Genomic DNA, 21,847 nt, shown 5'->3' on the forward strand with positions numbered 1-21,847 from the left:
TGTTCTCGGGCACAGGTCACGTCTAAGGCCATTTGTTGGATCACTGTGCTGGATGTCAGCTTTTCTGGGGAACTGAGAAAAAAGGATAAAACGCCGGGAGCCAAAGAATTATAGTCTTTCCTTTGGGTCAGCATCTATTGGGATACCCCTTCTTTTGAGTTACCTGTCTGCCATGCAGCTAGTGGAGTATAATCTTCTTCCTACTTACTCCTGAGGGGCTCTATTCTAGGCAGCATGGAAATGAGCAGTTTAGATAAACTGAGTCAGGCCTTGGCAACAACTTTTGCCTTGTTTTTTCTTTCTGATCTTTCTTTGGATTTAGTTTTCTCATTCCATTACGATGAAATAGTCACAAATAGCTGGGATTCTGGTATGAGCTTAGAAGAAAAGGACCAAGGAAGCAGCTCACTCTGTCTTTATTATCTAAGGGTCCTTGCACCTCCATATTGCCCAGGAGACTACACCGAATTTACAGATGAAGTTGGGAAGAATTGAAATCTTAACACTATTGATACTCTAACAATAAATACAGTATATCTCTCCATTTATTTACATCTTTGATTTCTTTCATCAGAGTTCTATAGCTTTCCACATGTAGATCCTGTACATATTTTGTTGAATTTGTAACAAAGTATTTTTTGGTGCTTTTGTAAATGGTGTCGTGTTTCTAATTTCAAATTTCAATTGTTCATTGTTGGGACTCAGGATAGCAAAAATAACTTTTGTGTATCAAACTTTTATCCTGGAATCTTATATTTGCTTATTAGTTCCAGGAAATTTTTTGTAGGTTCTTTGGAATTCTACATAGGCAATCATGTCATCTGTGAACAAAGACAAGTTTGTTCCTTCTTCCAATATGTATACATTTCATTTCATTTTATTGCTTTATTGCACTAGCTATGACTTCCAGGGTAACATTTAACAGGTGTGGTAAGAGAGGACATAAGTGTCCTGATCCTGATGTTAGGGAGAAAGCATCCAGCTTCTCACCATTAAGTATAATGATAGCTGTAGTTTTTTTGTTTTTTTTTTAATAGTTGTTCTTCATCAAGTTGAGAAAGTTTCCCTCTATTCCTATTTTTCTGAGACATTTTATCATGTATAGGTGTTCGATTTTGTCAACTGCTTTTTCTGCATCAGTTGATACAATCATACAATTTTTCTTCTTTAGCCTACTGATGTGACTTTTTTCTTTTTTGAATGTTGATTTTTTGAATGTCGAACCAGCCTTGCATATCTGGAATAAGTCTCACTTGGTAAGACATACTATTCTTTTCATTCATTGTTGGGTTTAACCTGCTAATGTTTTTGTTGAGGGTTTCACATCTATCTTCATGAAAGATATTGGTCTATAGTCTCCTTTTTTTTGTAATGCCTTTATCTTGTTTTGGTATAAAAGTAATGCCACTCTCATAGAATGAATTAGGAAGTGTTTACTCTGCTTCAGTCTTCTGAAAGAGATTGTAGAGAGTTGGCATAAGATCCATCACATCATAAATGTGTGGTAGAATTCAGCAGTGAAACTATCTGGGTCTGGTTCTTTCAGCTTTGGTGGGTTATTAGTTATTGGTCCAATTTCTTTAGTATATATAAGCCTATTCAGATTATCTGTTTCTCCTTGTATGAGTTTTGGGTGGATTGTGTCTTTCAAGGAATTAGTTCATTTTATCTAGAAATTTATAAAACTTGTGAGCATAGACTTGTTCATAATGTTCTCTTATTATCCTTTTAATGTCCCTGTGATCAGCAGTGGTAGCCCATTTTTTATTTCTGATATTAATACTTTGTGTCTCCTGTCATTTTTCTTTAATCTGGCTAGAGATTTCTCAGTTTTATTGATCTTTTAACAGAATCAACTTTTGATTTTGTTGAGTTTCTCTATTATCTTCCTGTTTTCAATTTTATTGATTTTTGATCTAATTTTTACTATTTTCTTCTGGTTTCTTTAGACTTATATTCATCCTCTGTCTCTTCTTTCATAAGATGGAAACTTAGGTTATTTATTTTAGATCTTTCTTCTTTTATAATGTGTATGTAACATTATAAACTTTCCTCTAAGCATGACTTTTTTTGCATCTCACAAATTTTGATGTTGTATTTTCATTTTTACGTAGTTCAAAATATTTTTTAAATTATTTTAAGAGCTTTTATTTTCCCTATGTGTTATTTAGGAGTGTGTTGTTTAATTTCCAAATATTTGTGGATTTTTCCAGCTATCTTTCCCTTATTGACGTTTCATTTAATCCATTGAAGTCTGAGAACATACTTCGTATGATTGCTAGTCTTTTAAATTGGTTAAGCTGCATTTTATGGCCATGAATTTGGTCTCTCATTGAATGTTCCATGTGAACTTAAGAAGGATATATATTCTGTTGTTATTGGATGGAGTATTTTATAAATGTCAATTGCATCAAGTTGTTCAGGTCAATTCTATGCTTACTGATTTAGTGCCTGCTTGATTTATCAGTTAATAAAAGATGGATGTTGAAATCTCCAAATATAATAGTGGATTTGTCTATTTCTCCTTTTAGTTCTATCAGTTTTCAGTTCTCTATTAATTTTTACCTCATGTATTTAAGCTCTGTTGTTAGATGCATACATATTTAGGATTTGTAGGTCTTCTTGGAGATTTGATCTCCTATCATTATTTCATGTCCCTTTTTAACCCCTGGTAATTTTCCTTGTTCTGAGTTCTGCTCCGTCTGAAATTAATATAGCTACTCCAGCTGTCTTTTGATTAGTGTTAGTGTGGTATAGTTTTCTTCTTCTTTTCCTTTAACTTACTTGAATTTTATAATTAAAGTGGGTTTCTTGTGAACAAACTATAGTGGAATCATTTTTTTTTTTAATTTCAATTTGGGAAGTTTCTATTGATATGTCTTCAAACTAACTGATTCTTTCCTTGGCCATGTCCAGTTCACTGATCAAAGGCATTCTTCATTTCTGTTCCATTGTTTTTATTTTTATCATTTCCCTTTGATTCTTTCTTAGTGTTTCCATATTTCTGCTTGCATTACCCATATGTTCATGCATGTTGTGTACTTTTTTCCTTTAGAATTCTTAACATATGAGTTATGTTATTTTAAGTTCTCAGTCTGATAATTCCAATAACTGTGTCATATCTGAATATGATTCTGGTGCTTGCCTTGTCTGTTCAGACTCAGATATTTTTTCTTTTTGGTGTGCCTTTTAATATTTTTGAAAGCTGAACATTTGGATCAGTAATAGAAACTGTGGTAAATAGACCTGTAGTGTGAAAATGTACTAATCTGGCTAAGAGTTGGGATGTGTTTAATGCTTACCATTGTTGTTAGTGCCAAAGGCTTCAAGTTCCTCTATTGTCTTTCTTTGTGTCTCTCCTCTTGACTTTGGGCTTCCCTAAGCACTTCTTCTCAAAGAAAGTCCGTGTCTTGCAGTTTTTTCAGCTGTAATCCATGGTTACCATCCTGAGGCCCTGTTGCTGTGGTGGTCACGTGTGGGAAAGAAGTGTTCTATAATCTCACGATTAAATCTCAGTCTTTTAGTCCATCTCTCTAGGCTATGACTTTCACAGGCATTTCTCAAGTGATATAGCTTTTCTCCCCCTTACATAAGAAAGGAAGTCTAGAGGGGGCTAGAACAGGAGAAACGTCCTTTCTTGAGCTGGGATAAAGCTCTGGCAAAATCTTTTCCCTAGAAGTAAACCTTTTTTTTTTAAATTTTTTAATTTAATTTAATTTTTTAAGATTTATTTATTTTTGTTGCCTTGGGTCTTTGTTGCTGCACACGGACTTTCTCTAGTTGCATCGAGCTGGGGCTACTCTTCGTTGTGGTGTGTGAGCTTCTCATTGCGGTGGCTTCTCTTGTTGTGGAGCATGGGCTCTAGGTGCACAGGCTTCAGTAGTTGTGGCACATGGGCTCAGTAGTTGTGGCTCGCAGGCTCTAGAGCACAGGCTCAGTAGTTGTGACACATGGGATTAGTTGCTCTGCGGCATATGGGATCTTCCCAGACCAGGGCTTGAACCCGTGTCCCCTGCATTGGCAAGCAGATTCTTAACCACTGCACCACCAGGTAAGTCCCGAGGGTAAACCTTTTTTAATGGTGAATTCTCTAGACATGTTTCACAATAATTACTCTTCCCTTCATCCTGCCAGACCCAGGAGGGTATCTTTCTAGGATCTTCATCATGAGAATCTGGTGAGGTTACTAGAGGTAAACCAGTGAAAATGCAGGAGATTGCCTAAGATTGCAGCCCCTAGGGATTTCTTATTCTTAGGTTAGTCCATAGTCAGCCTCCAGCGATTCATCAAAATTACCATTGAAGAGTTCCTACTAGTTTATGCCTCCAGCAGCTTTTGTTTCACTTTAACACTTTAATCATCTCTGCTATGATTATCTGGATTACCTTTCTTCGTAGTTTTCAGGGTGTTAGTTTTCCCTAAAACCTCAGCTCTCTGTTGGACCCAAGAGAAGTCATTGATTTTCAGTTTGTTCAGCTTTTTCATATAGTAAATGCAGGACTGATAACTGCCAAGCTCTTTACATGTCAGTGCTGAAACTGAAAGTCTTAAGTCTCATTTCTAAAACCCAAATTAATAATGATGATGACAATAATAATAATAATTAATAGTAGCAGTAACAGTATAAATTCTAAAGGTACAATTGCATCAGATTTACATGCATATTAAACAGTTTCTTTGCTTCCATCCCTCTTGCATCTCAGATGTTCCTTATTTCTTCTGGGACAATCTTTCCTCTTTCTTAAAGTATATCCTTTCAAAGCTATGTTTAATTTTTTCATTTATCTGATATCTGAAAAATAATCTTACTTATACATTCTAATTCTAGATGCTAGTTGTTTGTGGGCCATGATTCTAGATTAACTTATATTCTGCATTAAAATGCTAAAGTTTTTATTATATTTTCTTTTGACTCCCTCAGTGTCATTGAAAATCTTTTCATCTGTCTACAAGCCATTTCTCTGGATGGCACCTCTTTCTCTTCATTTTCCTTTCCTATTTTTTTTTTTTTTTTTTGGCTGCACTGCGTGGCATGTGGGATTTTAGTTCCCCAACCAGGAATCAAATCCAGGTCCCCTGCATTGGAAGCATGGAGTCTTAACAACAGGACCACCAGCGAAGTCCCCATTCTCCTTTTCTGTTCTTCTTTCTTCTTCCCTTTCATCTTCTCCTCATCCTCTTTCTTTATCATTTTTTTCTCTGCCTTTAGATAGTTTCCTTTCTTCTTATAAGCTTAGAAATTCTTTATTGAGGCATCTCTCATCATTTATACAGTATCTAATTGTGTAATAGTCAGATGGCCTCATTATTTTGTCTACAATATGTCACACTTCCTTTATAACCTTAGCTTTCTTTCACTATTCCTTTTACTGAAACATGTATTAAATTGTTCCTGTAAGCTAGCATTAAGTCCCTGCACTTAATCCTCTCAGCAACATTATAAATTTAGGGGTTGCTACTGTCCCCATTTTATGGCTAACAAGACCGGCTAAGACATATTAAGTAAGGACAGAATTGGACTCTGAGCCCAGGTCTGTCTGGTCCCAGAGTCATCTCTCCTAAGTATCACCATCATGTGACCTTTCAATCTAAATTCTCAGCCTGGCTGGCCTACTGAGTCTTCCACATTTCAATTCCCCCTACTATTACTACCTATACTATTTACCTGACTGATAATAATCATTTAGTTATTTTCACTTTAACATTAATATACCTTTCCCTTCCCATGGTATTAGTCTCTTAAGAGCATAAAATGTGTCATTTGCCATGCTCCAGAGCAGCTCCTAATACAGTGCTATGGAAAAATTAAGTGTTCAATAAGTACTAATTAAACTATGATAAAATCCAATTATCTTAAAAGAAACAGGTAGTTTTTTCTCTGAATAAACATGCCAATCAGAATAATATAATAATTATGCTGAATTAAAATGCATGTATATGGCAATTAACCAAAAATAAAAGAAGATCTACGGCCACTAAGGGGAGTGCGGTAAAAGGAAGAGTGATGTTTGGGCTCATAATGTGTCGCTAAAATCATTAAAATGACTGTGGTCTATTTTGTTCATTGTTAACACCCGTGAATATATCGGGGTTATATTCTACATTTCTGAGTTTGTGTTTTAACTGAAGTAATTTATCAATTTTTAAACATACCCAAGGTTTCCACATTTCTCCAAGGCATACTGGATGATAATTTTAAAAGCAGGCATCAGAAAAGAGCCCGTGATCAGGGCCACAGTCAGTGTGGACAAAAATGTGCTGCTAGCATTACGGTAACAGGCTGAATTCTTAGACATCAACAACATGCTTTCCTTACCACAATGTGTTCCCCTATACTGTTTCATCATTACGAGTACTTATTTAAAACCCATTTACAAAGCTGATTGCCAAGTACTGTATTGTCTAGAACTACTGCAAGAGATTTAGGTGCATAAAGTTCACACTTGGTTATTAGACCTTTAACTGCTTTTTTGCTTGCCAAGCACAGTTAATACACGAAAACAGTATAATCAAGATGATGAAAGTTTGTTTCCCATGACTGCCTTTACTTGCCTACCCTTCTCCACATCCACCTTTGATATTCGTTCCAGAAAATTTACTGCCTCCCAAAAGATTCTTACATTCTTGGAATCAATTCCAGTAAGGCTAGTTATGTGGTGGTCTAATCCCTTCTTGCTCTGCTCCAAGTTGGCTTTTGATTGTTATTTCAAATAAAATAATTTTACTGCCTCCTTAATGTGTCCATGTAGTAAAAGTCTCAGGATAGTCTTGATGCCTCTTTTTGAGATGAGCGAATGCAGCTTTGGGGAAACTGCGGGCAGACTGGGGTGGTTATCGATATCATGCAGAACTCACGACGAGTCTGTGATTCAGAAACAACTACGCATGCAAGCATGTGTGCACACATACTAACGAGCCCTGTGACCAGAGGCATTGGCAAGAATGGGTGGCAGTCTGGCGACAGTGAAGTGGAGATTTGGGGAACGCAGCCAGAGGGCTGCTGGCCTGCGAGCTCCCCAGAGTCCTCGACCACTTACAACCACTGTGACGCAAATGTGCTGTCAAACTGAACTCAGGAACATAAAAGAACTGATGGAATGACAGACAAATATAGGGAGGAAGGCACATTAAGGAAGAATGGAAAAGAACAAAGGAAATAAGAGATCAGTGTGGGGAAGACAGAATTTCTCAACATTATCAGCACTCCAGGCGGGCATAACAAGATTCCCGAGAATCGTTCTGTCTTGACATTATAGTACGAAACTAGACAGCCAATCTCTTACTTATGGTGAGAATCGCTTCATTTGTGTCATTCATTAGTGGTGCTGAGAAAACTAATGATTTGTTCTTACTGAACACAGATTAGCTCATGGATCGCAGACTTTTGACATATTCAATGTACAGTCAAAGATGAGTTAGATTAGGCTCCCTAGAAAATGGATCCACAAGGCTGTGCAGAGCGGCTGCATTGTGCAAATGTGTTTCTAGTTTGTGTCCAGGCAGCTCTTTTCCTTCTTTCTCGCTTCTCATCCAGACCACAATTACACTTGTTATATGGAAGGCAGCTCCTTTGAAAGCATTTAGAGGTATAAGTAATTATATATTGTTTTTGTCCCTCAAACCCAGAAATATTTACTTATTTCTTGATATGAGTACATCTGTGGTATTTTAAAAATGATTTAAATTTTGGTTATTTTCTGGGATACTGAGATTTAGAAATTGATATGGAAATAAACACAATCCACTAATTTTTGAATTGTTGTTTATAAACTTTCAGCAGCTATAAAACAGCTTAATTGGAATTGTTTGGACTTCCTATGAGGTAAGTTTAAAAAAGAATTGAACCAGAAATCTGGGGATATGACTCCAAACTCTGATCTTAGATAAGTCACTACCAACTAGAGATCTTAATGTGAGAGAAGTTAGTTTTCTTTTCTTTTATATACATATATTATACATTTCATATATACATATATTATAAAGCTTTGGGTTTTTCCACCAAAATTTTTAGGGTAAAAACAATCTTGTGACACTTGTTTTATTTAGTCGAATTTAAGGTAAAGAGCTACAACAGATATTTGTGGGACTGTATTTGAAGAGGTTAAGTCACCTTAGTGTAATGTGTTTAACTTTTTCCTGCCACTTATTTGCAAAATTTGCAAAATTATAAACAGCAGGATACCCATAATCAACTCTCAGAGTTAAATAAAAAACACAACTAATTTTAAATTATTGATTTAAAATGTGATATTCTACAAATATCTTTTACTGTCAATTTTAATAGATAATTTTAATTGTTTCAGAAAAATCTTTAATAAGTATATAAAAATAATTTCAATAATTTGCTTTTACTTTCACTGTAGTTTATATTTCTAATGAAACTATGTTCCAACATTTTATATTCTATGTGCATTCACATGGTATCTTTAATCCTTCAGATAGCTACTGACAACAGAATACAAATTATGTGAAATTTTAAATTATAACAATATATAGTGATTGGAACTCTTCTAAACATCACTGGGACATCAACAGAATGACACATGTGCCAAAATAATTTAATATACTGTCTTTGATATTTCATTGACTTTTAATGAAGCCTTATAAGTATTTTTCATTTTATTGTTTTGAATGTGTGTTAATCAATGTAGGAGGATGGGGCATCTTTTATTAAATAGTTTGTGGGTTGATTTATACCTTTTAAATATACAGACATATGGTACACAGGCCTTCATTTGTACTCTTGCCCCAGGCCCTGCAAATGTTGAGACAGTCTAACTTTTGACAGCTTAGATATAGCGTGAATCTTACCTTTTCCAGATGTATGGAAAGGGCTGTTTTTCTATGTTTGTTTCATTAATGTGAGAATCCTGAAAAAAAAAAAAAAACATGCTTTGTAATTTATTTTGTATAGAAATCAACTCATACAATGTTCTAAAGTTGTGAGATAAATTATTTTAAAGTTGTTTTAAGTGCTTTTTTAAATATGAGAAGTTATTTATAATTTCAGTGAAGATCCTGGGTATTGAGTTTGGAATTATCTAGTAATATACCACCAATAAAGCAGAGTTCATGAACAATCATTTTTTAACTGATTATTCACTGTTGTTCTGATATACACTATATGTCTTTTTTTATGAGGGAGTTCCATGTGACATATTCCTTCCATTTGAAGAATGAAGATTGAGGCTGTTCACAGAGGACCTCAGTGATGAATCTATCTCATCAGTCAGTATTTTTCTCCCCCCACCCAATTGGTTGGTCTCTTTGACTCAATCTTCATGATTCAAGATGTGAGTCTGTCTAACGCTGCCAGGGACGCTTGGTGGGGCCGCCATGTTTCAGTGGACATCTTTGATATCTGACTCAATTGAAAACTCCCTCCTTTTGATATGAATTCCACAGTATATGTTGAAAGGTTCTATAGTTTGTTTTCCTTTCTGTTTTTTATATAAGCCCTCAACGTGCCTGCTTTTGAATTGTTTCAGCCTTTACTTTCAAAGAAATCATAATCTGTAAACTTTTACCTACCTTCCATAGTTCCAAGTTCAAGTAGCTTCACCAGGCATGGAGCCAGGGCATTAGGGTATGATACCTTGTCATTAGATAAGAGACATGGTGACTAGTCTTGCTCAGCCTTTCTTCATAAATTCTTTGTAAGAATCTTTACTTCTCTGGGCCTCTTACAGTCTGTAAAATAGTGACTGAATGGGCCTTTATGTATGGCGTTAAAACGCCAACATTTTTTGAATCATTACTATTCTTGGCTTTTTAATGAGTACTTTGGTACTCATTTATCAATGAAAGAATAATTGATACATAGTTACTCCAATATGTAAGTTGATAATACAAGGAAAAAGTAAAAAAATAAACTTTATGTTTCCTTCAACTGCCTCTTTCTAATTTCAAGAAGTGTTACACAGTTTTAGAATTCTAGGATAATGTAATGTTCTTTTTTTGTCTGTGTGACTGTATAAGAATAGATCTTTTCATGTCCTCTTCTTAATCTTTATGCATTGAAGAGCTCTTTTTAAGACTTTCCCTCTATCAATGATCCTTATTCTATTGAGATGTTTTTCAGCTCCAATACACTGCCGTTTTTTTTATTATAAGAGCTTTATTGAGATGTAATTCACATATCATACAATTCATACATTTAAAATGTACAATTAAACAGTATTTTAGTATGACCAAAGACATGCTACATCACATAGTCAATGTGAGGTTAAACCATAGTTTTATACAGGGATAGGCTGATGCAACAAATTAGAAGCATACTTTCTATTTTACTTATGTTTTGAAATAACACCCCCCCACCTCTGCAACACACACACACGCAACACCCTTTTTACTGGATTGGAGAAAATGGCAAGAATGAGATGGAAGCATAATGTTTTTTTAGCCATGTATTATGTTTCTATCTTTGAGAAAATAACATTGTATTACATCTGATGTGACATAATGAAATATAAGTCAGGTTGAGTATGGGTAGAATCCATTGAGCAATTACAAAATAGAAGAGGTCTCCTGGGTGCTAAAATATCCAGGTTTTAGTTGTAATGATCAAGGGCAACTTTGTACCTCCAGGTCTGCCCCATGTTTCTATCTTTAAATACATACATACATACATACATACATGCATACATACTGCCATTTCTATACAATGTATTTTGTTCATTCTCCTCCAAATATCAAGTAGTATTTTTAGGGACTTTCATCCTACTCTAAGTATTCATTATTATTTTCAGAGACTTTCAAAAACAGCATTATTCAAACTGGGATACATGTATCCCAGGGGTATATAAAGACTTTCCATGTGGTAAGAGGGCAAGATATTAATTCTAATGGGATAATGTTAAGATAATCAACTACTGAATCTTCAACATTTACTCCTAAATTTTATCTCCTAGAATATATCTCCCTGAGAACTCATCTGTGGTCCAAATATCCCCTTCAAAATCACTCTTCCCTCATTTTTACACAGTAAAGGCACAGCTCTCACCCATATTCAGTCTTACCTTACCCACGGGCATGTATCAAAACTTTTGTGGCACCAAACAAAGAGAGATATATCGGTGAGAGTGATGTGAAAATGAGTAGCTCTAATGAATAGGTAAGAAATCATTTTTGCATGTCTAGTGGTTTGCAATTCTTTACTTTCAAGAGCATTGAAGGAAGACATAATAAAAATGTCAGCCAATTCATCATTAAAAATATTTTTGATGAAAGATTGCTACGTGGCTTTTGGCATAAAACTTGGATGAAATGTAAAGAATTGATTGATAGTACACTAGGAAAACTCTTTGCATTTTTATTTACTTAGTATGTGAACAGAATTTCTCAGCCCTTACATCTATAAAAGCGAAAAATAGGAATAGAATTTATGCTGTCTAGCAAAAACTAATGTTATTCATAAACACATTAACTCATTAATGAATAAACCAACACAAATCAACAGCAGATGTACTTAAAAAAATACTTCTTATGATTAGTATTTTGTTTCAAGTTTATATTTACATCATTTTGATCAATTATGAACTAGCAATAATTGTAATGACTTTTTAATTCAGAAGAACTTTCTTTTTAACAGTTAGAGATTTGTGGGTCACAGAATTTTAAAATTTTAATTCCAATATGTACATATTTTTCTTAAATAAAAGTATGAGTGATGAGTATAAGATTTGCAAGCATGAAATTATATTACATTAGGCTAAAACGCTACGTGGGAACTAGGATGAAAATTGTAGCTCATGAAAAAAAAGAGATATAAAGCTTAAGACTATTGAAGACATTGTTTATGCATTTGTAAATGATAATGGTGAGTATGGAATCATCATGGTATTTAGACTGCAGGAGATACATTTAAGAGTATTACAGTAGCTTTATTTTAAAAGTCAATATTTACAATATGTTGGAATTCATATCTTTTGCAACTAATTAAACTTCCGTTGAAAAGTTATTGATATCGATTTGCAAATGTGTGTGGTATGTTTTCTTCAATATTCCTTTAGGAGTAAAAAAGCAAAACGTTTTGGAGACTCTAATCTATTGACTAAATCATCACATATCCTTTCGCCCCTTTTAAAGATAAAGAGTGAATGAGCCTGGGTAGCTAAACTACCCAGATATCCTCTAGACGTCATGATTTTTTGAAATTATTAAATATTTTCTTTAGTGTAGTATAAACATCAAATATTTTCCTTTAAATGAGATATTTCATATCTGAATGAAAATTAACTTTCCTATCATTCTGGAGTTACTCAGCAAAGTTGTGCTTTAAGATGTGTCTGTGGTGCCTTCACATTGAATTAATGGTGTTCACTGCCCTCACACCTGCCGTAATTTCTAGGTCATGGTTCTTTCATGATGCTTCTCTGGTTCTCCAGAACTCCAAATTCATCTTAGCCTTGCTGGGCAGAGATTTATACTTCTACACTTTATATTTTACTGAAATCACACCCTCGTGGGCTTTTAAAAATTATTATTAATTATTTTGTTTTTGGAAAGCTCCCGTTATTTCCCAGAAGTCCATAGTTTTAATTATTATTTGATAAACACTGCATAGAAAAGAATATTCTAACTTGCTTAAGAATCCTAAAAAGATGATATTATAAATAATGATAATTATAACACTAGCAATATCACAAATAACAGATAGAAAATTTACCCAAGGCAACATGACAACTAAGTGGCAGGGTAATTTGATACCAAAACCTAAACTCTTAACTGTTATACCAAAGTAGTAGCTGCAGTTATTACTAGGATCTACATATAATATTACACATATAATTGGCCTTCCAACTTTCTAATCTTTTAAAATCTAAATTTATTAATTTAAGTTTTAAGTGGCTAGGTCATAAAAATAATATAATTAGGAATAAATGGTCAAATCTCATCCATCCTAGATGGAAGATCACAGATTTCTCCCTTCATGTGGTCCATTTGTCTTCAAAATGATGCCATTGGTTATATTACAGACCAGTGTGGCCGGAACTGGGCAAAGGACCACCACTCCTAAAAGGCTTAGAGTTCTAAATTCTACTAACTGACATTATACTAGAAAGTCACCTTTATTAATAAACTGTATTACTGGAAAGGCAGAGAAATTAAATGTTCTTTACTGCTGAAGAGGTTTTTTTTTACCTCTTTGCAAGCCTGAGTTCCCAAATCAGTGTGAAATCAGATTTTGTTGTTAACATTGGTCTTAAATTTAAAATGTCATAATATGTTTTTTAAAGTTGATTTATGCCATCCCCAACCATGCCAAGGGAGAAAAAAGATGACGAACAAATTTTGTACTTGAAGTACATAATTCCTTTTACTACCACCACTCTGAAATATTTTTTTAAAATAGTCATGGGAACTGCAAAAACCACTTTATCCTCTGAAACAAACATGATGGAATCAAATAAAATGATTTTTGATCATTTTTTCCCTTTAATGAGAAAGTGTTTAACCAAATTGTACTTCCATTGCATAACACTGCATGTTCCCCGGAAATATCTTTCATATAAAATATCATTAAGCATTATTCTGAAATTATCACAATAGAAAAATGATTCTATAGATATGGCAACCATAAAACAATAAGAGTTAGGAAACAGGTTTCAGGGCTAGAGTGAAATATTAAATGAAAACCAGCCTACATAGGCCAAAATTGGAAGAAGAGAAAAGCTAGAAGTTGACTAATAAAGAGAGAAGTCCCAGAAATAGAAAAAATAAAAGTCATATTTTGTGCTAAGATAAGACAAAAAGCAATGGACAAATAGTTTTGAAACTGAATTCTTCTTTCCTGGGTTTTACGAAGATGGGTAGAACATTAATGATTCTGTAAAAAATGGAAGACCAAAAAATCACCTTTTGTGAAATTTTTGCTGAAAATATGTTTAACTCTAGTGCTGACTTATTCTTAATTGTAATTTGATATCTTTTTAGAAAGAAATCAATATATACATTGGATTTCATACACAGAAATTTATGAAGGATTGTGGAGTTAAAGGGAAACTTCAAGATGAAGTCCAGCCCTCATTCATTCATTCATGCATTTATTTAATATTCCATCATTCACTCAGCAAATATATTCTTCAATAACTGGGGACAGAGCAGTGAATAAACAGATAAAAATCCTTACTTGTAGGCTGGTAGGGAGATACAAATAACAAACAAGTAAATATATAAAGCAGCAATAAGGGCTCTGTAGAAAGAAAAAAGGTAAGGAATGGTGACAAAGAGAATGGAAATAATTGCATTAGTAAATAGGATATTGGGAGGAAGGTTTCACTGAGAAGATGACATCTGAGTAAGATCTGAAGAAGGTGAGGGATGACACCTGTAGATACCTAGTGCAAGAGTTGCTCAGAAGCAACAAATGCAAAGAGCTCAAGACAGTGGTGTGCCTGTCATCAGGGCAGGTACCAGGGGTATAGAACTTGCCAAAAGGTCCACTCTGGGCAGATACATTATTAAAAGATGTCCTATTATATGGTCTGATGCAGGATTTCAGCCAGGGCCACCCTTAGGTTGTATGGGGTCGCAGGCAAATCATTTTTGTGGTCTCTGTCTTTATAAACAATTTGATTAATTGGTATTACATTTTAATGGGTCTGTGCATGAAGATTTAGAATAATGAGTAGATAAGAGGTACTTATTTGTTTATTGGGAGCAATCGTCCTGGCTACAGATGGGCAGAGATTATTATTCAGCCTCTTTGTTCCCAGCTCCTAGTACTCAGATCCTTACAAGAGGCACTTTCTCCCATCCTGTTAATTCCATTGCCTGTTTCATTTGCCCTGCGGCCTAGTCATCAATTCAATCTCTAGCCCTTGGCAAGATTCTGTACAATTACTGTGCAATTTCATTAGACCAACTAGTGTACTTGAAATAGTGCCATCGGTAAGAAGACTATTGTAATAATCCAGGAGATTGATGATAGTGATCAACTGTGTCAAATACTGCTGAGACATCAAAATATATGAGGTCTGAGGAATGACCATTGGATCATCAGCCTTCCCTGAATGTTCATGTTGACTAACATGTGAACACCACAAGAAATAGAAAATTCCTTGCTAAAGTACTCATTCTATATTTCCACAGCTCTGGATGTTGCATTTCTGCTTAAGGTATGCAATGTCTAAAACTTAAAATTTAATCCCCTGATGAGTCCATGAACTAGTTTAGTTTTTAATCTTCTGAGACTACCACAAAGAACATATCAACATGGAAAACCTTCCTCCTTCATTGAATCTGTTAGTAAAGGAGAGATTCAGCTGAGAATTTGGAGACTGGTCCAAATAAACTTTAAATTCTTGTTCACTTTCTTAGTTTCCTAAGAAACTAATCCATTGTTGTTTTTTGCCAAGGGCCAGAGGTTGAATTGGTGATTTAGGCAGCAGGGCAAATTAAATAAGCAATGGAATTAGCAGGATGGTAAAAAGTGGTTCAGGTAAGGATGTGGGTACCAGGGGCTAGAAATGAGGGGGCTCTTATAATAGTTCCTGCCCCACATCTACAACCAGGGTGATTGTTGACACTGAGCCATGCACCTGGTTAGGCAAGTGGTACCTACATGCTTTTTGCTTTGGATCATAGTTAATTTCAGAATGTGGGTCAATTCAAACTCATAAATAGAGGTAAATAGGCACATTTGTCAGGCAGTTTCTGACATTAGAAACTGGTTAGAGAGGCCATAATTGTGGAATGATGCCCAATAATAGAAACTTAGAGCTAGGCCTTCCTTATGATAGCAGAAGTATATGCTATATGCAAAACAGGGCTGTTATATGGTTTAGATGAACTAATATATGTGAAATATTTTATTATATAAATTTAAAATGGTATTATGATAGTTTAGAGAGAGTTTTCTTTTATATCTGACATATATATTATGGCATTTTCAAGCCTCACTTGAGATATTTCTGGAAAATGAGGTACAGAACACAAAATATCAATCAAAGCTGCAGATAGTAGATTTTTCTCTTTGTGTTTTATTTTCTTAAAAAATTTTTAAGAAATTACTTGAGAATTTGGTTCAGGTTATAAATAAGAAGCATCCAGGGATAAGACCCATCTATGAGTCAGCATGAGTCAGTAATTCAGTAAGCCTGGGAACTGGAAATAAGTTGGAATGTAATAGATTTCTAGTGCTCAAATGTGAATAAAGCTTTTTGAACGCCTGAAATTGCAAATGTCTGTGGTTGTCTGTTTGAAGATGATTTTGTAACACAAAGAAATTCAGGGAAAGGTCTTTCATACAGGACAAAAAGCGGCTACCCTGTCACATTAAGAGAAATATTTGACTTGAGTAACTCAAATATGATGAAGTAAGAAGTTCTATCGTGTGAAATCCTGGAGCATCCACAACTAGTGAAAGCTTGGATTGCTGGAAATGAAACTTGAAATAAACCATTTCAGGGATAGATGCCAACAAATTTAATATTATAAAACAATAGGAACTTTGAAGTTTTTTAACACTGTAATATAAAGAGGGCTCCCCACTTATTGAAAGAAGTAGCTAAATTTTATTTCATCTATGTCTTTAGATCTATAGAGGGTAGGTTCTATGGTGAGGATGGTAAAAACCTCTAAATAAGTTTCCTGTGAGTTTCTGTTATAGGAAAGCAAACAATCAAACAGGCATATAATTACTCACTGCCAACTACTGAGCTAATTAACTTAGAGATGAAAACAGGGATATTGAGAAGTTATACATTATAAGCAGAATCACGTTTAATCACATTTCAAGTAATTAAAAAACCAGAATAACATAGATACCAATCAGAATGGGTGGCACAATCACCCAGGAAGGGTACCACCTGCAGCTAACCAGTAGAGCCTTACCGGTAAGTAATTGCTGAATATTAGTCCAGGTTATGAGTAAATTCATACAGCAAATTAACGATACAAGTGAGATTTTAATTTCAACCTAGTTTACTGAGTAACTCTCCCTGTATATGAGTAACTCATATACACAAATTTTGTTCATCTTTATATGTTGGAATTTGATTGCTATCTCACAAGCTGTTTGGAAAAGTATATGAACTGTTGAGGTTGCTGAGAAATAAATTTAAAAAATTTCAAACAATAAGCAAATTAATTTGAATAAGGGTAAATAATAATAGACTAAGTCACAATTATTTCTCAAGACCTTTGTAAAAGTATGATAGCTACTTATTTGACTCCAGTAAAAAAAAAAAAAAAAGAAATTAGCTCAGTTTGCAGGATATATTGAGGAGCCTCAGCTAGAGTATATGCTTTCCTATGACTTTGAGTAGTATTCTGTGGTTTGCATTGAGGGCTTGGTTAGAGAGATATGATCAGTGTTGTCAGTTTCTTATTTATGGTGCTGTAATTCTAAAAGCAGCAAACTGGAATTACTGATGTGGCAGCTGTTATCTTACCACACTTCTAAATCATAATGTAGGCTGTAAATTAGAGATAGATGATCCTGGATGTATTCCCAAGCTCCTTCAGAACCACTTGTGTTGTAGGCCTGTGCTAAGTTAACAAAAGCTTCACAATAAACTATGTACCTGAATAGGGAGTTGCAAAATAAATGCTATAGAGACATAAGTTTAGAAGCAGGAGACCTTTTTTAAATAATTATTTTAAATCAGATTTATCATATTAGATAATATGAAAGGCTTTTGATTTTCATATGTTTTTACATACTTACAAATTTTCCCAAGACCTATTCCATTTCTTTTCATTCTTATAGAGTACGTGGAAATACGATGGATTCAAAATAGGCAAAGTTCAGTTTTGCAAGATGAAAAGAGTTCTGGAGATCAGTTGTGCAACCATGAGAATATATTTACTACTGAAATGTACACTTAAAAATGGTTAAGATGCTAAATTTATGTATATTTTATCAAAATTTTTTAAACTGCTAAAAGAAAATGGGTAAAAGACAAGCAAAAAGCAATGACATGTGCTTGGGAAACTCCTAAGTCGCTTCACCATGAAAGGTCCCACAAATAAAATATCTTTAGTCATGTAACTTCTTAATCAGCAGCCGTTAAAGCACCCATAGTTACTTATTTCCTGTAGTTTGGATACATGAGGGCAGAGGCTTTGTCTATTTTGTTCAATGCTATATCCCCATTGCCTAGAAGAGTGCATGACATAGAGTAGACAACAAATATGAGGACACGTTTCTTATTTTCTATGTTACATTATCTGATAAAAGCTAAAAAAAAAAGTGAATCCACGAGGACAAGTTTTTTATGACCCTCAGTGCTAGAAGAAATGTATTTTAAAGTCCCGGTTTTGAGCATAATATACAGTCCATTTAAAAATATTGTTTATGCAGTCGTATTTTACAATCCCATAAGAGAACCTCCCAATACCCCACATATTTTATTGCTTTCTGGAAATTTAGCAGATGTATTGAGCACAGAAGAATTTTGGATTCCAGCAAGACTGGAAATGTCTAAGTTATACCTTCCCACTTTTCTTTACAGCAAGAAAACTCAAAATGTTTATTAAGGCAATGAACATCAGGAACCCTCAAAGAGGGAAATTACAATATGCTGTGCTTCCCAAACACACGTGTATGTGTGTAGTACTTGTTAAATATTTCCTGGAAAGAATGTTCTCCAGCCCAGCATTCATTCCACAGAACAGAGTTCGGGAAATCAAGCCTCGAAGTTGATTCTAAGGCACTATCTGTTAGGTGGAACCATATTAAGTTTCTACTTAGTCAGTTAGTGTGGCCCAGGTGTCCTGTTGGATGATCTAATCAGCTTTAATATTTACAGAATCTCAAAGAAATCCATAAATCCCCTTTCAGTATTAATTTAGCCTCTGACACTGAGATGCTTGGAGAGAGTGTTCTCAGTACAATTTATTTTCAGATCAGACTCAGCAGCCTCCCAGCAGACTGTTCCTTCCTGCTACTTTTTTTCATAGCTCTCCACTATTCATCTCTAAATTTCGACACCATTATTTTTTAATAATATAAAGCCATTCACTTTAATTGCATTTTTCCAACATGAGACTAATGTTTTTCAGTTCAGGAACAGGTAGAAAAGCACTTTATTTTTGGAGTCATGTTTTTGTATTATATTTGAAATCCATCTCACAAAGATTTAGGTGTATCTTCTTTTTTTCCAGTTGATGTGTACTCCATAAATACTATTTAAACTGATGTTTCATTATGGGGTATTATTGAAACATATGATTAACACAATTTATATGGAGCAACCCAAAAGCAAATTCTTTTGGTAAAGATAACAATCCTTTCTGTCTTATTTTAAAAGGATATATGTATTTGATTATTAAAAGGATAAATGTATTTGATTATTAAAAGGATATATGTATTTGATTATTTTCATAAAGTAGGATGTAACTGCAACCATGATATTTTAGTTAAGGTGGTGTTGGTAATAACATTATTGATAATTTGGAATTGCCAAAGAGATTTTGTCTATTTATTTTTATCTAATCTTTGTAATTACCCTGTAAGGTAGATATTATTATAAAGTACAAAATGATACTGAGAATCAGAGAAGTTTAAGTGACTTGCTTAAGTGTCTAGAGTTAGTAAGATAAGCTGAAACTTAAATCTAAATTTACCATGTCCAGTTTTGAGTCCTCTTTCATTAGTCAACAGCTACTTGTGTTCTTGCTAAACGTATGATGTAATTCAAACAATTCAGCAAGTGTATTTGTATGATAAATTCTTAGGAAAGGAATCAATGAATCAAATGAAACATGCATTAAACATTTTGATGTACATTGTCAAAATCTTTTCAAAGGCTGAGCCGATTACATTTTTACACAGGAGTTTCTGTTTACTCGTGCTCTAGACAAATGAATTTATTGTTAAATACTAAAAAATTAATAAATTGTTTTTCCAGTAGTTTTGATTTCTTAAGTGGTGAGTTATTTTGAGGACTTTTTAATGTTTTTATAGACATGTATAGTTCTGTTTTTATAAGATACTCTTTTACTCTTTTTAGAAAAACTGTTAGTTTTTTTCTTACTGATTTGTAAAAAATCATTGTACCTAAAGAAAATTAGCCTTAATTTATTGGCATATAAATTAGTGTGGAACCAAATTTATCCTTATGATAACACTCTTCTCAGTCACTTGCATGCCAATATATTTTCTCTAGTGGTAGAGGAGAGGTGGAATGCCAACTAATATACTGGGAATTCAACACAATCCGTGGTCTATTTTTTTCTGTGCCTTGCTCTAAGGCAGAGAAAAAAATAAGCAAATAAGCAAAGCATTATTTGCTTTATTTCCCATCAGATTTTCTTTTATGTCAAAATATGGATATGCTCATGGGAGAGTGTCACACATGCGAAAGTCATCTGCCATGAAAGTCACAGAAGAAAGTTTGAGAAATATTTATCTAGCATATCATCCCGTTTCTAATGAGTTGGGGGGTGGGGGTGGAAGTGAATAGGTGGGAGGGGAAGAAAACCCATTTGCAGGGACGTGGGTGACTCACTAAGAGTCATGGGATGAATGACCGTCAAGGCCAAAGACTAAGACCCACTTAGAATCCTTGCATTTCTATCCCCACTCTCCTCTGATGCATAAATTCTACTGCCCTGGCATTCCATTTCTTCCTCAGATCCAAGCAAGGAAAAACAGCATCCTAAGAAGCTCTGCAACATTCTTGCTATGGTTTCCCATAAAAATCCCCTTGATAATTAGCTAATATGAAGCATTCACATGAGTTTATTTGGGAATTGGCCGCTGCTCTGTTTTCACTGTTGTTGCTGCTGCTGAAATAGTTTGAGTCTGAAATCATTATGGCTGTGGTTAACATTTCTTTGGCCAGAGGATATTGTGAAAGACTCCATCACCACAGAAACAGATGAATATTCCTCCGCTCATACTGGAAAAAAGTGAATTGGTGACAGCAGCTCCACTACTTCATGGGAGGCCTCCAGCCATGACTCAGGCTCGTGAGTTGATGTCCCCAAACAAGATGATCCATTTCCTCTCCCGCTGGTCCACACGGCGGCTCACAGGATCCTTGTACACCGACCAGTTTCTTTAATTTGAAAAGTTACTTTTCTATCAAATACTTTCCATGTTTCTGTTGGCTTTCAAAAAGGAAGGATGGCCCCGTTATGCTATCTGGCAAAAAAACAAAAAACTTCTCTCTTAAAGCTAATGATTGAAATTCCTAGTTTCCAACTCTTGAGCCATAATCTTTTCCTTTAATATTCCAAAATAATAAATGTAATTATAGAAAAATTTCAAAAAACCCAAAGAAGTCACCTTCTATGCCAGCATCCCAAAATTAATTCTGTCGACATTGTAGTGGGTAGTTTCTTTCCTATGAATTTATGTCTCATGGCCTTTTAAAGATTTGATTTAATTAAAGGTAACCTAAAAGAATACAAGGTCAATTAGTTTTATATACTTAGATGATATAGTATTTTCATTTGGTGAAACATTCATCTCTTAGTGGTGAACTTAGTGGTGAATCTTTCTGTAAAAATCACTAAGCACTAAAGCTCTTTAGCTTTACTTTGCCCATCTCTAAAATGGGGTTTCATGACCCTTAAATTCTTTAAAAAATTTATACTTTTATGATTCCGCTCAAAGGCAAACAGGGAAATCCCTCAACTCAGTTGTGTGGGAAGCATAAGAACTAGTTAGAAGGTCTTAATTTACCATCTCAGAAACAGAAACAACATCAGACTAAGTGGTTATTTTTAGGTACAGATATATTTTGGCTTTCAGAGAAACCAAGAAAATGACTCTTCCTTTGCAAGAATGCTATCTGTTGCATAGTTTTATATTTTCTTTTACAATGTGATCACAGTTTTGAAAGGCTTCTGGTCAGTATCAAGATGGTATCTTTCTTTTTCTTGTAAATAATGG

The sequence above is a fragment of the Eubalaena glacialis genome, chromosome 4 (genome assembly GCF_028564815.1).
Source record: "Eubalaena glacialis isolate mEubGla1 chromosome 4, mEubGla1.1.hap2.+ XY, whole genome shotgun sequence".
NCBI lineage: Eukaryota > Metazoa > Chordata > Mammalia > Artiodactyla > Balaenidae > Eubalaena > Eubalaena glacialis.